We start from the raw sequence: 12500 nt of genomic DNA, 5'->3' as shown, positions 1-12500 counted from the left end.
TTGTAGTTCTGAAAGTGAAGTTGTACAACTGAAGGTAATGTTTGTTTAATGTATGCCTTAGTTTGAGGTTGTTATTGCATTTCTTTAAAAACAATGTAATACAGCACTTAACTGCACCTAATAGTTTAGTTTTTTTAGCGATGATATTGTAAGCAATGTAGGCAATAAAAATGTAGCTTTATATTATTGCTCTTCAATAAAACAAAAGTATTTCTATCCGATTAATCGATGGAATAATGGGTTGAATACTTGATTACTAAAATACTCGATAAATACACTCAACGATGAACCCTTACTGTGTTGATGGATGTGTTTGCTGCTGGCTCTATCACAAACTGTCCCTCAGTTACATCACAGTAGCTCTCTCCCTGTGTGTCTCCCCTCAGCGCTGCATTCAGGTGTCTCCACTCAGCGGTGCGTTCAGGTGTCTCCACTCAGCGGTGCGTTCAGGTGTCTCGGCTCAGCGCTGCGTTCAGCCACTGGCGTGTATGAAGGTTCGGCCCTAAAGCAGACTCTGCGGGGCCCCGCCGGATGTCCCCCGCCACAAAGCGAGTGCTCCCTCTGCGCCGGGTCACAGCCCAGCATTACAGTACCCATAATGCACCTGTGAGCACCGGGAGAGTCAGATTGTTTCTGTTGGTTCAGCTTGATTTTATTTATTTAGTTTAAGGTTGAGTTTGTTCAGAATAAAAATACGCTACCACTGTTAGCTTCATGCTAATTAGCCTCTGTCTGGACAGGTACTGAGAATTAAAAAATAACAATGTGAAGATGACCATTTGTTACAGAAACCAGATTTTAATGATTCATCACTTTTCTGTTAAAGTTACATCATTGAGTCTGTAAAATGTCTGAAAATAAAACTCACCAAAAGTTTCAGTGTCTGTCTGCCTGTCTGTCTGTAGTCTCACTCATTAGGCTCAGTCGAGATTAGTAAAGTGGACGAGAGCAGGCGGCAGCAGCCGGGGGTGGTGACAAAAAGCCTCTGACAGTTTACAGTAAGTTACAGTAAGTGAGTATACAGTAAAGCCTGACAGTTTACAGTAAAGCCTGACAGTTTACAGTAAGCCTGACAGTTTACAGTAAGCCTGACAGTTTACAGTAAAGCCCCCGAGCCTGAGTTAGGGTTAGGGGGTAAGGGTTAGGCTAACCCCTCATTTCCACCAACTGCGGTACGGCTGCGGATTGGCTCCGCTGTGTGTCCTTCAATACCCACCAGGTCTGGGATTTGTTACAGCACGGCTACAGCCATGGCTGACAGCTGAAGTCACGAGATCTCGCGAATTCACGTAGAATAGAACCACAAAACCACCACCAGTTAGTTTCATCCAGAGGAGTAGAGGGGAAACTACTCTGAGCTGTGTTTTCAAGGTGCAGTGCAGGGAGATATGATCCGCCGTGAGCACGCTGGATTTTATTTTGAAAATTAACCAGATGTTTATTTTGTTTCTGTGCTTGACTTCCTGTCCCCACTATCTGCCGTGTGCTGAATTGCTGCGGAGCTCTCCGGCGTCTGGCAACAATAGAAGCTCTGGGTATCACTGGAGCTGGGACACAGCCGTCAGTGGAAATACACACACTGACTTATTACTTATTATTATAACATATTAAAATACACACACTGACTTATTACTTATTATTATAACATATTATTAAAATACACACACTGACTTATTACTTATTATTATAACATTAAAATACACACACTGACTTATTACTTATTATTATAACATTAAAATACACACACTGACTTATTATTATAACATATTATTAAAATACACACACTGACTTATTACTTATTATTATAACATATTAAAATACACACACTGACTTATTATAACATATTATTAAAATACACACACTGACTTATTACTTATTATTATAACCTATTATTAACATACACACATTGACTTTAATGGAAACCTAACGACTCCAACGCCGGTCAGGAGCGGCTCCGCAGCCATTCTGCAGTTGGTGGAAATTGAGGGTAAGTGATGAAGTCGGATGTTGGTAGGAGTACCGATAGCAGTTCAGATTACTAACATCCTACACATTACATTAAGGTTTTGACTTTGTAGATATACCCCTCTCAGTCCTTCCAGAAAACTCTGGAGTTTTTCTGTGATTGTTTTGGGCTAAAATCCTTGATTATGCGTCACGTTTTCTTAAAAAATGGGATGGAATATGCGGGATATTTATGCAATTTTATGTGATGAAATTGCAGGAACTTGCAAAAACTGCGGTTTCATCGTGGCTTCATCGCGGGGTTTGCAGCTTTTCAATGATGTTCACGTCGCGTAATTACGTCACTTCATAACGTTCCCATGGCAACAGCGGAAACGGCTGCTCTTGTGTGAAGTAAACGCAACATTTTTCAACTTTCTGCTAAGATAGGCCTATATAGGACTGTTTTAAAAACTGAAATGCGGGGATTATGAAATCATGCAAGCCCCGCATATTTTGCACGAAAATCGGAAATTTATGCGGCGAAAGTGCGCCGTGTTTGAAAAAATGCGGCCCCCGAAATAAATATGCAGACTTTGGCTGATTATGCATTGAGTTATGAGATCACATAATCAGGTTTTTCTGGAGGGACTGACTAATGTTAGTGCTGCTGCGATTAGTTGACTTAGTTTCCCACATAGACTAACGTGTGGCGGTGCGCCTCACTATCAACACCGGCCGCCACACATTGCATTCGTTATTAGTTGTTTTTTTTAAACGCTATTTAAAACACGTTCAGCTGGATTTCCTCTCCCTGCTCTCCCCCGTCTCTCTGTCACTTGCATCTCGCTCTCACACACACACGCAGAGACACATACACACAAAATAACAATAATAATGAAACGGCGAGCAAGTCTGTACTGTTTATTAACTCTTGACAAGTACAACGACTGTCTTTGGATGTTAAACTTAGACTTTTGCAGTAATGTTTTAAACCCCGCCATGCACGCAGGTGTAAACGCAAGCAGCTACTCACTGCCTGCGTGGTGTTTCTGTTGTGTGTCCGCTGCGTGGATTTTTGTCTTTCCACACCAGAAAGGTGTCTGACTGCTGCTGCTAGCCTTGTCTGTACACATGGATCTTTCTTGATTTACTACACGCAAGCAGTAGTATACTTCATGTTAAACATAAATATATACTGATTTGATTACAGCAACAGACAACGTCGGCAGTATTTTATTTTTTAAAATTACATTTATATCTGCATTTGTCATTTTTTTATTTGGTAACATTTAAGTTATTTATATTGTTTATGGCACAAGTGACATTTTATGTTTTGGCCCTTCAGTTGACTTCAAAATAAAATAGACGAAATAAACACTTGATTTTTTTTCACTTGATTTTTTTTTTTTTTAATTAGTCGCTAAGATTAGTCGACTAATTGAAAAATTAGTCGAAAGATTAATCGTTAGAAAGTTAGTCATTAGTGGCAGCACTTCAATCCAGATGAGTATTGATAAGAATTTTATGCGACTGAAAAAGGCCCGTGTTGAGGATGAGGACCAGCCTGAACCGGAGGTATCAGTCTGAAACAGAGCTCAACAGTCCCACCAGTGGAATTAGTTATGTTATTAATCTGTTCACAATATGTTCAGGCTTCAACCAGTGAGAGACAGGCTCAGGGAGAGAGAGAGAGAGAGAGAGAGAGATAGGTTAGGCATTGAAGTAGGAGAGGACAGCATCCAACAGCGTGATAAGTACGAAAATAAGTATTCCTATATCATATAACAGCTCCCTGCCCAAATACAGCCAAAGCATAGCTTTAATCGGACGTTTAAGCCTTGAATTTTAAAATCCTGGATCGGAAAGGTCCGATATTGGCCAGTGACAGACCTGGATGTGTACGGTATCACCCTGAGGTGAAATGAGTCTGACTTAAGGCGAGACACTACAGGTGAATAGGCTAAAATTTTTAAATAATAGATATCTCCATGAAACTTCCTCAGTTGATTACTTACACAAGTATATAAAAAAAAGTATTACAAGTTTTTGAAATGTTTATGTTTAATTATGCAAATTAGGCATTTTCTCATTAAATATGCGCGATTTTGCATATATTTTCGGTAGATAGATCTGAACATATGATAAAGCCAGGTGCAAAATTCTTTTTTCATTTTGTTTACACACAAGATGAAAACAAAATTACAGAGGGATTTCAGTATATCTGCTTTCATTACCTAGGAAATCAAAATATACTGTCCATAGCCCTAAAAAAATCGATTTTCGCCATGTTTTTTAGCTTAAAATTTCACATAAATCAGGGCAGGAATGATTTATTAACAAATACCTCTGTAAATATCTTCAGAATACTACTAAGTGTATAACTGGAAAGTTTGGTGTACATAGGTGCTACATAGGCTGAGATGTTTATACTGGAGATTGACAAAAAACTCATTTTGAGAAAACAGCATTTAAAGATTTAAATAGTGGAATTTAATACATTTCTATTGGAAAAATTGCTCAAAAACAGAATAAATGCCCAGGCCCTGAGTGATAATAATATAGAATATTTCAAGATCATGAAAATTGATTATTTAATAAAATGGCAAGCATATAAGGCCTACAACTGCAGTAACTTAATGAATTAATATTGGCGTATCATGCACAAAGTTGCAGACAAAACCCACGCTGGACAGTTGTATGGACATAGAACAAGACCAACAATAGATGTCACAGCTTTTTAAAGTCCAACTGTCCATTCCAGCACCATATGTATTTTAGCTGTGCTTAGACTCTAGACTATGTTTTACACTGGCAGCTGTGACGGTCTCAGCTTTTGAGGTCCTGAACATATCAGTTTCTCTCATTGAATTGACCGTCACAACTGAGCTCTGAAGCCACAACTTCTCCATAACAGAAAGCATGACAGAGGCACCTTCATGGCCATACTTGCTGCTGCTCCAGCTTACTTTTCCCACAAAACAGTCCCCTCAGTCAGCTGATGGTGAAGATAACTAACCAGAACCAGTCCTCTCAGTCAGCTGATGGTGAAGATAACTAACCAGAACCAGTCCCCTCAGTCAGCTGATGGTGAAGATAACTAACTAGAAACAGTCCCCTCAGTCAGCTGATGGTGAAGATAACTACCTAGAAACAGTCCTCTCAGTCAGCTGATGGTGAAGATAACTAACCAGAACCAGTCCCCTCAGTCAGCTGATGGTGAAGATAACTAACCAGAACCAGTCCCCTCAGTCAGCTGATGGTGAAGATAACTAATTCAGGCTCCATTTAGCACTGGTTCATAACACAACATAACAAAACTAATTATGACTCATTCAAAAGACCAATATTTAGAACATTGGAGAAAGCAAACAAAGTAGACAAAATTATTATTTGACAGATTATCTTCACACTGTCAGAGATACAAAGAAGAGACGGATCCTGACTAAATACAGGCTCAGTGACCACCAGCTGGGTCAGACAGAGATACACTTCCTCCTCCACGGGGAAAAACTATCTTCACTAAGAGAATTACACCTTGGAAAAATAGCCAAAAAAAGTTAAGACCAGAAGAGAAGCTGGTAGTTCTCCTAGGAGAAGGGACAGCAGCTCCACTGACAGCTAGATATGGATCTGCCTGCTACAGCCTGAGGGACTCACACCACTTAGGATCCCAAAATAACAGATTTGTTTAGTAGCCTATTATATAGTAATTACATTATACAAAAACTGTAACTGTTGTGTTGTGTAATGTAATTGTTTTGTAATATAGTGTGTTGTATCGCGATCAGTACAGTGTGGTACATATGTGACAAATATTTAATATATGACATGTAGGCTATGACTTTCTGTAAACTGCTTTGAGAGAGAGAGAGAGAGAGAGAGAGAGAGAGAGAGAGAGAGGTTGAGAGAGAGACAGACAGACAGGGAGAGAGGGAGAGAGAGAGAGAGAGAGAATGAGAGAGAGAGAGAGAGAGAGAGAGAGAGAGAGAGAGTCTGATTACCTCCGCCGCTGTCTGAACACTCCTGTTTTCTGAACGATAGTTTAAACATCGACGTACTATGTGAAGGCATTTCATCATCTGCTGTCTTAGTTTGTGATCCTCTGTGTCTTGTTGCTAATAACAACTGTTTTCTTCTTCTCTGAGGTGATTTTCGGCCGTTTTCGACGCATTTCTTTCAACATTTTGAGCTACCGCGGAAATGTCAGAGCGCGTCACGTGACGATTCTGAACGAATCACGTTGTCAGAAATTGGCATCAGCCAATGAGATTGCGCATTTTGAGTTAAATCCCCCCTTTTACTTTCACAATTGGTTGCTGATAAAAAGGAAATGACCATATTTGGATCCGACAACATTGTACAGGAGAAAGAGAGCTTTCCAAAGGTATATGTGATGACAGGGTGCAGACAGCGATCGCGGAGCAGCGCGATGATTTAGAACGCCAACTTTTGTTGAATTTAGGTGAAATCTATCGACGCAAACAGACAAAGTGTAGTAAAATAAAGACCTAAATGTGTATTTCGGACTTTATTTCACCACAAGTCTGAAAGAAGACATGTTAATGAAGACAAATAGCCCAAAATCTGAAAATTGACCAGTGAAAAAAAAACGATGTTTTTGCCTGCCGTGTCTCGCCTTAACAGGACAAACGTTTTCAGAGCAGCCGGAAAAAGAGTCCCAACGTGGCTTGAATTCCCAGCCCAAATACAGCCAAAGCATAGCTTTTTAATCCGACGTTTAAGCCTTGAATTTTTAAAATCCTGGATCGGCAGGGTCCGATTTCGTCCAGTGACAAACCGGGATGTGCATGGAATCACCCTGAGGTGAAAGGAGTCTGACTTAACGGGGCGTCTGGTTCTCAGAGCAGCCGGAAAAAGAGTCCCAACGTGGCTTGAATTCCCAGCCCAAAATACAGCCAAAGCATAGCTTTTTAATCCGACGTTTAAGCCTTGAATTTTTAAAATCCTGGATCGGCAGGGTCCGATTCCGAAACACATTCACGTCGGGGCCAAGCCCTTACCCGTGGAGGATCGCCTCCGACATTCGTCTCCTGACCTCTTTTTAGGGAGGCTTGTACAAGACTCTCGCATCACTGTTCCTGTGCTTTTCAACATCTGTCCTTCCACACGCATGCTCCTTCCTTCTCACTCTAGCTTCTTATTGTGGGTGGCCTAGAACACAGTTGCCTATACAGATACAGACCTGGTTCCCATTCTGCATATGGAAATCTCCATCACCACGTGCTATGATGGTTTCTAGTGAGTCAGTGTTGTTAATTAAAAAACCAATGTCTGGAAAAGGTCTCGGCAGAAACGGCACTTTTCTGGTCGCTCATGAATAGTCCGCGCAGGCATCTCTGTCTCTCCTTTTCGCAGATCTGTTAATCCCTGCGTTCAAATAGTTCTGGTGGGTGATAGCCGCCTCAGACTTCCAGCTATAGAGCCATCTGCCTCGGTTTCAGGGAAGCCAGGTGACCTTGGCAGCCCTCAAGGATCCCCTTTAAACGTATCACTACTCGTGCAGCCGCTCGTCAAGGGATGCTCATCAGCCTCTTCCTCTCGTGAGGTCCCGGTCTGTCTGCCATCCTTGAGATCCAGCTGGGGCCTCCCCAACGACGACGCCAAGGCCCTCCAGGAGCCAGAAAAGACATGCTGGCCAGATTCTAGTCTGGTTCCATTTAAAACGTGCTCTCATAGGGGGGGGGGTGGTGGGTGGGAGGGGGGGGTGGGAGCTTTTAAAAAAACAGTACCTTGGTAAAACGAAGGGCAAGTCGTGCACATATGATATAAAAGCGGACGCAAAGTCCACTAAACAAAAGCAAATGAAGCATCAAACCACAGAACCTGCAACCCCCCGGCTTAAAATGATTGTGCTGGGCTAAAATCTCTACTGGGCCCTCCATACGACATCATCAGTTCCATATAAAATACCTCTGTATGAAGCTTAATCTAAAAGCATCAGTCGCGTCTCTCGCCAATCCAGCCAGCTCTCCAAGCTCTCCAAGTCCAAAGTCGCGGCTCTCCAAGTCCACCCTGCCCTTCCCTCTCTCGTTGGTCACGGATATAAACACAGTTGGGAACTCGCAGTGGCATCATTCCAGAAAAAAACTTAAAAGAGATCGACTTAGTATGGTTTTTAACAACGCAGCAGGGGCTCCATACATTTTAATATCGGTTGTGCGCAGAGGCTGGATGCTCACCAAATTGTTAATGAGTATGCACGCCATGCCTCTGTATGGACATATGAGAATGCAGCCACCTCCATTTTCCCACTTCCCCGTCCACCGTTTTCTAATCACTCCTTCCGCAGTTTCTAATCCGTGGATCTCTGGTCCCGTCCAGATACTGCGCCCAGGTACTTTAAAACGCCCCCTCTTTCCAGGTCACCCGCACGCAGGACAGGTGAGGGAGAGACCTCCGCCGCAGGCTCGCCCACTGCGCCAATGGCCTCACTTTTGGCCCAGTTGACTTGGCAGCAGAAATTTCCTTAAACGCGTCTGAACAATACTCCTAAACACAATCTTACATTCTTGTTGGTTTTTATAAACACTATGATGTCGTCTGCGTAGGCTCGATACAGTAAAAATGTGTAGTGAGAAAAACCAGGTAGAAAAACATGGGCCATTTGATGCCAGAGGCGGACGATTATGGCAGCATGGGTTCAATGAATAAGGAGCGTATAAAACATCCCTGACATTGAGCATTCTTGGCTTATCCCCCATGGTAGCTGTGAAGGGTTTACACAACCCACCATTAATGTCGTCAGCACACTCATCATGTTCTCATACATTACCTTATCGCTTGGCGATGAAACGCAGGGCTGAGTCGAACTGCCTCGCAGAACTTTCGCTAACAGGTAACTGTGCTGCAACCGGTCTAACTCGCTTTGCCTGGTCCAAAGAAACCAGACCAGTGTCTACAGCCTCAATGAACCATAGACTGCCAAAATTCACCGAATCATGACACATTGTCAACACTGATGCCTAGCGCCGGGCAGGCACAGTAGGTTTGGGCCTTGTGGATGACGCGGTGCTGTCCGAGCACCGCTTCATCCTGGAGCCAGGACTTTGACAGGCATGTCTTGTAATGCTGATGGCACACAGCAAGAGACTGGCCTCCAGTTCATAATGTCCCTGCAAGTCCCCTTTTTTTAGGGAGAGAGTCAGCACTGGCCTTCCTGGCAACTCTGCGGTACGAGGGGCAGGGACCTCATCAAAACTTTCATAAAAACATGCTAAAATGTCGCGTATATTTCATTATGTCGCCAGAAAGTTTTGTAAAACTCTGGAGGGAGACCATGCAATCCCAGGCCTTTCCCCCGGCTGCTGCCTGGTAGAGGTGCTCTAAAAACCTCGTCTCCTCAGGGGCCGCTCAACTAGCTCCGCATTGTCGTCCCTCAGAAACGCGTGGGCAGGTGCTCTAGCAGAACCTGGTGAAAGCTCGTTTTCGACCTCTGTGTACTCTGTGCTGTAGAGATGCTATCGTAGAAGTCGTCAGGCTTCTCTTCGGATCTGGGAAGCTGTCACGTTAAAAGCTGTCCTCACGTGCCCTGCGAGCTCAGGAGCAGGAGCTATTCCTGCTCTGGCGCGGCATTGCTTCTATCTCTCAAACTAAAAAATAACTTAGTTGGATAGCTCGCGATTAAAGCAGCAGTCTGAAATACGGATATGCCGGATCAGTGCGCCCTCTTTGGCTCTGCATGGGGCCCCGGGCAGGTTCGCCAAATGGGCTTTTATTTTAGACTGTAGTCATTCAAAACGTCCTCGATTTCCTGTGGACACTCTGCGAACTCTGCAGGTCTCAGCTGAATAGTTATCTTGCCAGATCGTTTTCATAGACTTGGGCAATTCTGGAGAAACATTAGAGAGTGTACTGCTGACAAGCTGTCTTGCCTGATTTCACCTTACCCAATGTCTCGGGTCACCACTGCGCTCATGTGACCATAAAATGCTCTCTTGTCTGTCTCTTAAAAACTTTCCAAAAAAAATAAAAACATCCTGCTAAAATTGTGCATCTAAACCAAAGAGAGTGTCCGGTTAAAAGGCATATATCGCACGTATCTGGTTTTAGATGCGATGTAAACATCACAATACACACATGATGATCAGAAAACCGACTCGGCAATATGTACAGCCTGCTCTTAAAAACATTAATGGGGCTTAAAACAATAAAACCTCTAGGGCCTAGGCATAGTATACCGGTTTGTCTCTGAGCTGTGGACGGGCTCATGTGTAGCTGTCTCTCCTCTGGCTGTGGACCCAGTGGACTGTCATCTGGGCTGTGCTGCGTTTCATCGCATACATCGAGAGCGATGTTCTCCGTCATCCTCTGCATGGCTGCTTTTAGAAGCATGCATGTGGTTTGTTAGATTCCGATCCTTAATCATCATCATGTGTAGTCCGTAGTTAAATCACCCCTTCCCAAAAATTAACAAAGCTCCTCTGGTGCACACTCACTTGAAAACGTACTGAGGCTCATCTAAAAAAAGAACTTATCAGGTCCTGGTTTGGAGCTTATACATTTATAAAAAGCCAATTAATAACTTGCATACTGGGCTTGCTTAGTACTAAGAGTCGCGCCTTTATTCTTTCGTGCTACAGTATGAGACTTGGTAAAAGTTTTCGTGGGGGGCAAAGAGGACTGCCCCTCCTCCGGCTGATGCTGCTGAAGGTAATGACCTAACACCACCTCGCCCATGCCCATTCCCAATGCCTCCATCTGTTCTGCATTTAAGAGTGTGCACTGTGGCGTATTTCTTGGCAACATTGGCAATTTAACTTCTTTAAGTTTTACAAACTCAAAAAGGCAAGCCCTCTCTTCACATCTCTGCCATCATTCACCATTTATATAAGATTGGAGAATTTTAAAAATGACTTCATCATGTCAGATGTGAGGAAGACACACAAAAAACGACCACAAAATTAAGACCACAAGTCAACAGACAGTCTTACATTGCTCTCACTTTCTCCATCATTTAAAAGCGGCTAGGTTTGAATCCTCACAACGCAGTTTCTTTAAACTGAAATACTCGCGGTAGAGTGAAGCGCTCTGCTTCCTCCTACCTCGTCAGATTCATCTGAGGGGGGCTCGTATTGGATAGTAAAACACGTGGGCGCTCAAATAGTCTTCAAGTTTGATGTTACATTTACTAATTTTTAGTCTCGGGAGGAACTGTCTATTTGTTGTAACCTGGTACATGTTCTTTCTCCTGTAGGCTGACCGCCCAGAGACCTGGAGTCAGTCAGAGGGCTGACTGACTACAGATAATCAGTCTCTCCTTCTTCCTCATCTTCCTCACGTATTAACTCCTCTTTCTGTCCTCCTCGCCCTCCATCCTCCTCGCTCCCCTCCGTCCTCTCTCACTGCCATTTTTTTGGGCCTGAGAGTTCGCCCCTATTCCTGAGAGTTCTTTCTTTATCTTTTCCGTGGCAGACAATTTAGAACTCTTGTCATTTTTCACACGCAAACGAACTTCCCCTACTTCCCTCCTCTCTGCTTCAGCTTCGCTGCGACTATCAGGACATGTAGCTCCGGTGCCTCATGCTGATTCTCCATCTCACCTGTCTGCTCTAGCACACATGCCTCACCAAATTTTTTTTCTTTTTTCCATTTCTTCTCCCACAACACTTTTCTCTGCTCACAGGCACACTGTCGCCTCACGCCCTCGTTACGCCCTCTCAGCCACTCATTCAGCTACAAACAGCCCACGTGGTATTTACACTTTCTCACTGCCGTGTTCTGGTCGGCATGTCACCGGCATCTGCCACACACGCCGCTGTGCAGCGCGCGGAGTGGATCATCGGGTGCCGCATGCAGCGGGTGAAATGGGGGGGGCGCGGCAGCCCTGGCCCCCAGCTCAGCCCGTTCCCCGGGGAGCGGGGCTCCGTCGGCGGACCGGAGGATTCGGATGCACCTCGTCCCCCTCTCGGCGAGGCCCTGCACCTGGTCAGCCGTGTGGTCCAGCTCTTCCACGAACGAAGCATTCATCTCGGATGCCGTTGCAGATAAATGCACTATTCATTAAAAATCATCTACTTTAACATTAGAACGCCTGCAGGTTTACCTGCCAATCAACTTCCTCGTTCGCGATGGTTCAGTATCATATAGAGTGCTGCCATCCGGTGAGACACGCGCTTTGCAGCAACAATTGGCATACCAGACAGGATCTTTTTTATCGGGGGGAGACTATCTGCCCGTGTCTGGACAAATCTCTTCTGAGGAGTTCCAATCAAGATAAGGTAGGTGGGACGCTTTGACAAGACTATCTGCTTGGTGGCTGTTTGTTCAGTGGTAGCACCTGTACAAACATTTCACTCCCGTGATGGCCCGGCCTCATGACTTGTTTCACTCAGCGCTGTCGCTCACCGTTCATCACAGAAATGACCACAGCGCCGGTTCATCGACCGCTAGCGGAGCCTACTTAATACTACGCGGGTAGTGCCCGAAACTCTTTCCCCACAGTCTAAACTAATGTCGCGCCAACCACGCTGCACGGTAACACTAGGACAGATCTTAATTGCCAGTTCTGCTGGTGATCGTGGAGAACCCCTCTC

At 44.2% G+C, this 12500-nt stretch overlaps 2 protein-coding genes across 3 annotated transcripts in view; one reads left to right on the top strand and one right to left on the bottom strand.

Moving 5' to 3' along the window:
- Positions 1 to 879, top strand: part of selenot2 (selenoprotein T, 2) — a 7034-nt gene extending 6155 nt beyond the window's left edge. The window contains exon 6 of one of the 2 annotated variants that reach the window (XM_031278433.1): positions 413 to 879. The gene's annotated coding sequence lies outside the window, so the exon portion shown is untranslated. Of the gene's footprint in view, positions 1 to 386 lie in introns of both variants that reach the window. The other variant, XM_031278432.1, reaches the window with a different exon arrangement.
- The window catches only part of LOC118496429, a 397714-nt gene that overhangs the window by 312006 nt on the left and 73208 nt on the right, over positions 1 to 12500 (bottom strand). The gene's annotated exons all lie outside the window — the stretch shown is intronic.

The sequence above is a fragment of the Sander lucioperca genome, chromosome 1 (genome assembly GCF_008315115.2).
Source record: "Sander lucioperca isolate FBNREF2018 chromosome 1, SLUC_FBN_1.2, whole genome shotgun sequence".
Classification (NCBI taxonomy): Eukaryota; Metazoa; Chordata; class Actinopteri; order Perciformes; family Percidae; genus Sander; species Sander lucioperca.
Note: the sequence above shows the minus strand (reverse complement) of the source record. Positions and strands in the feature narration are given on the sequence as shown.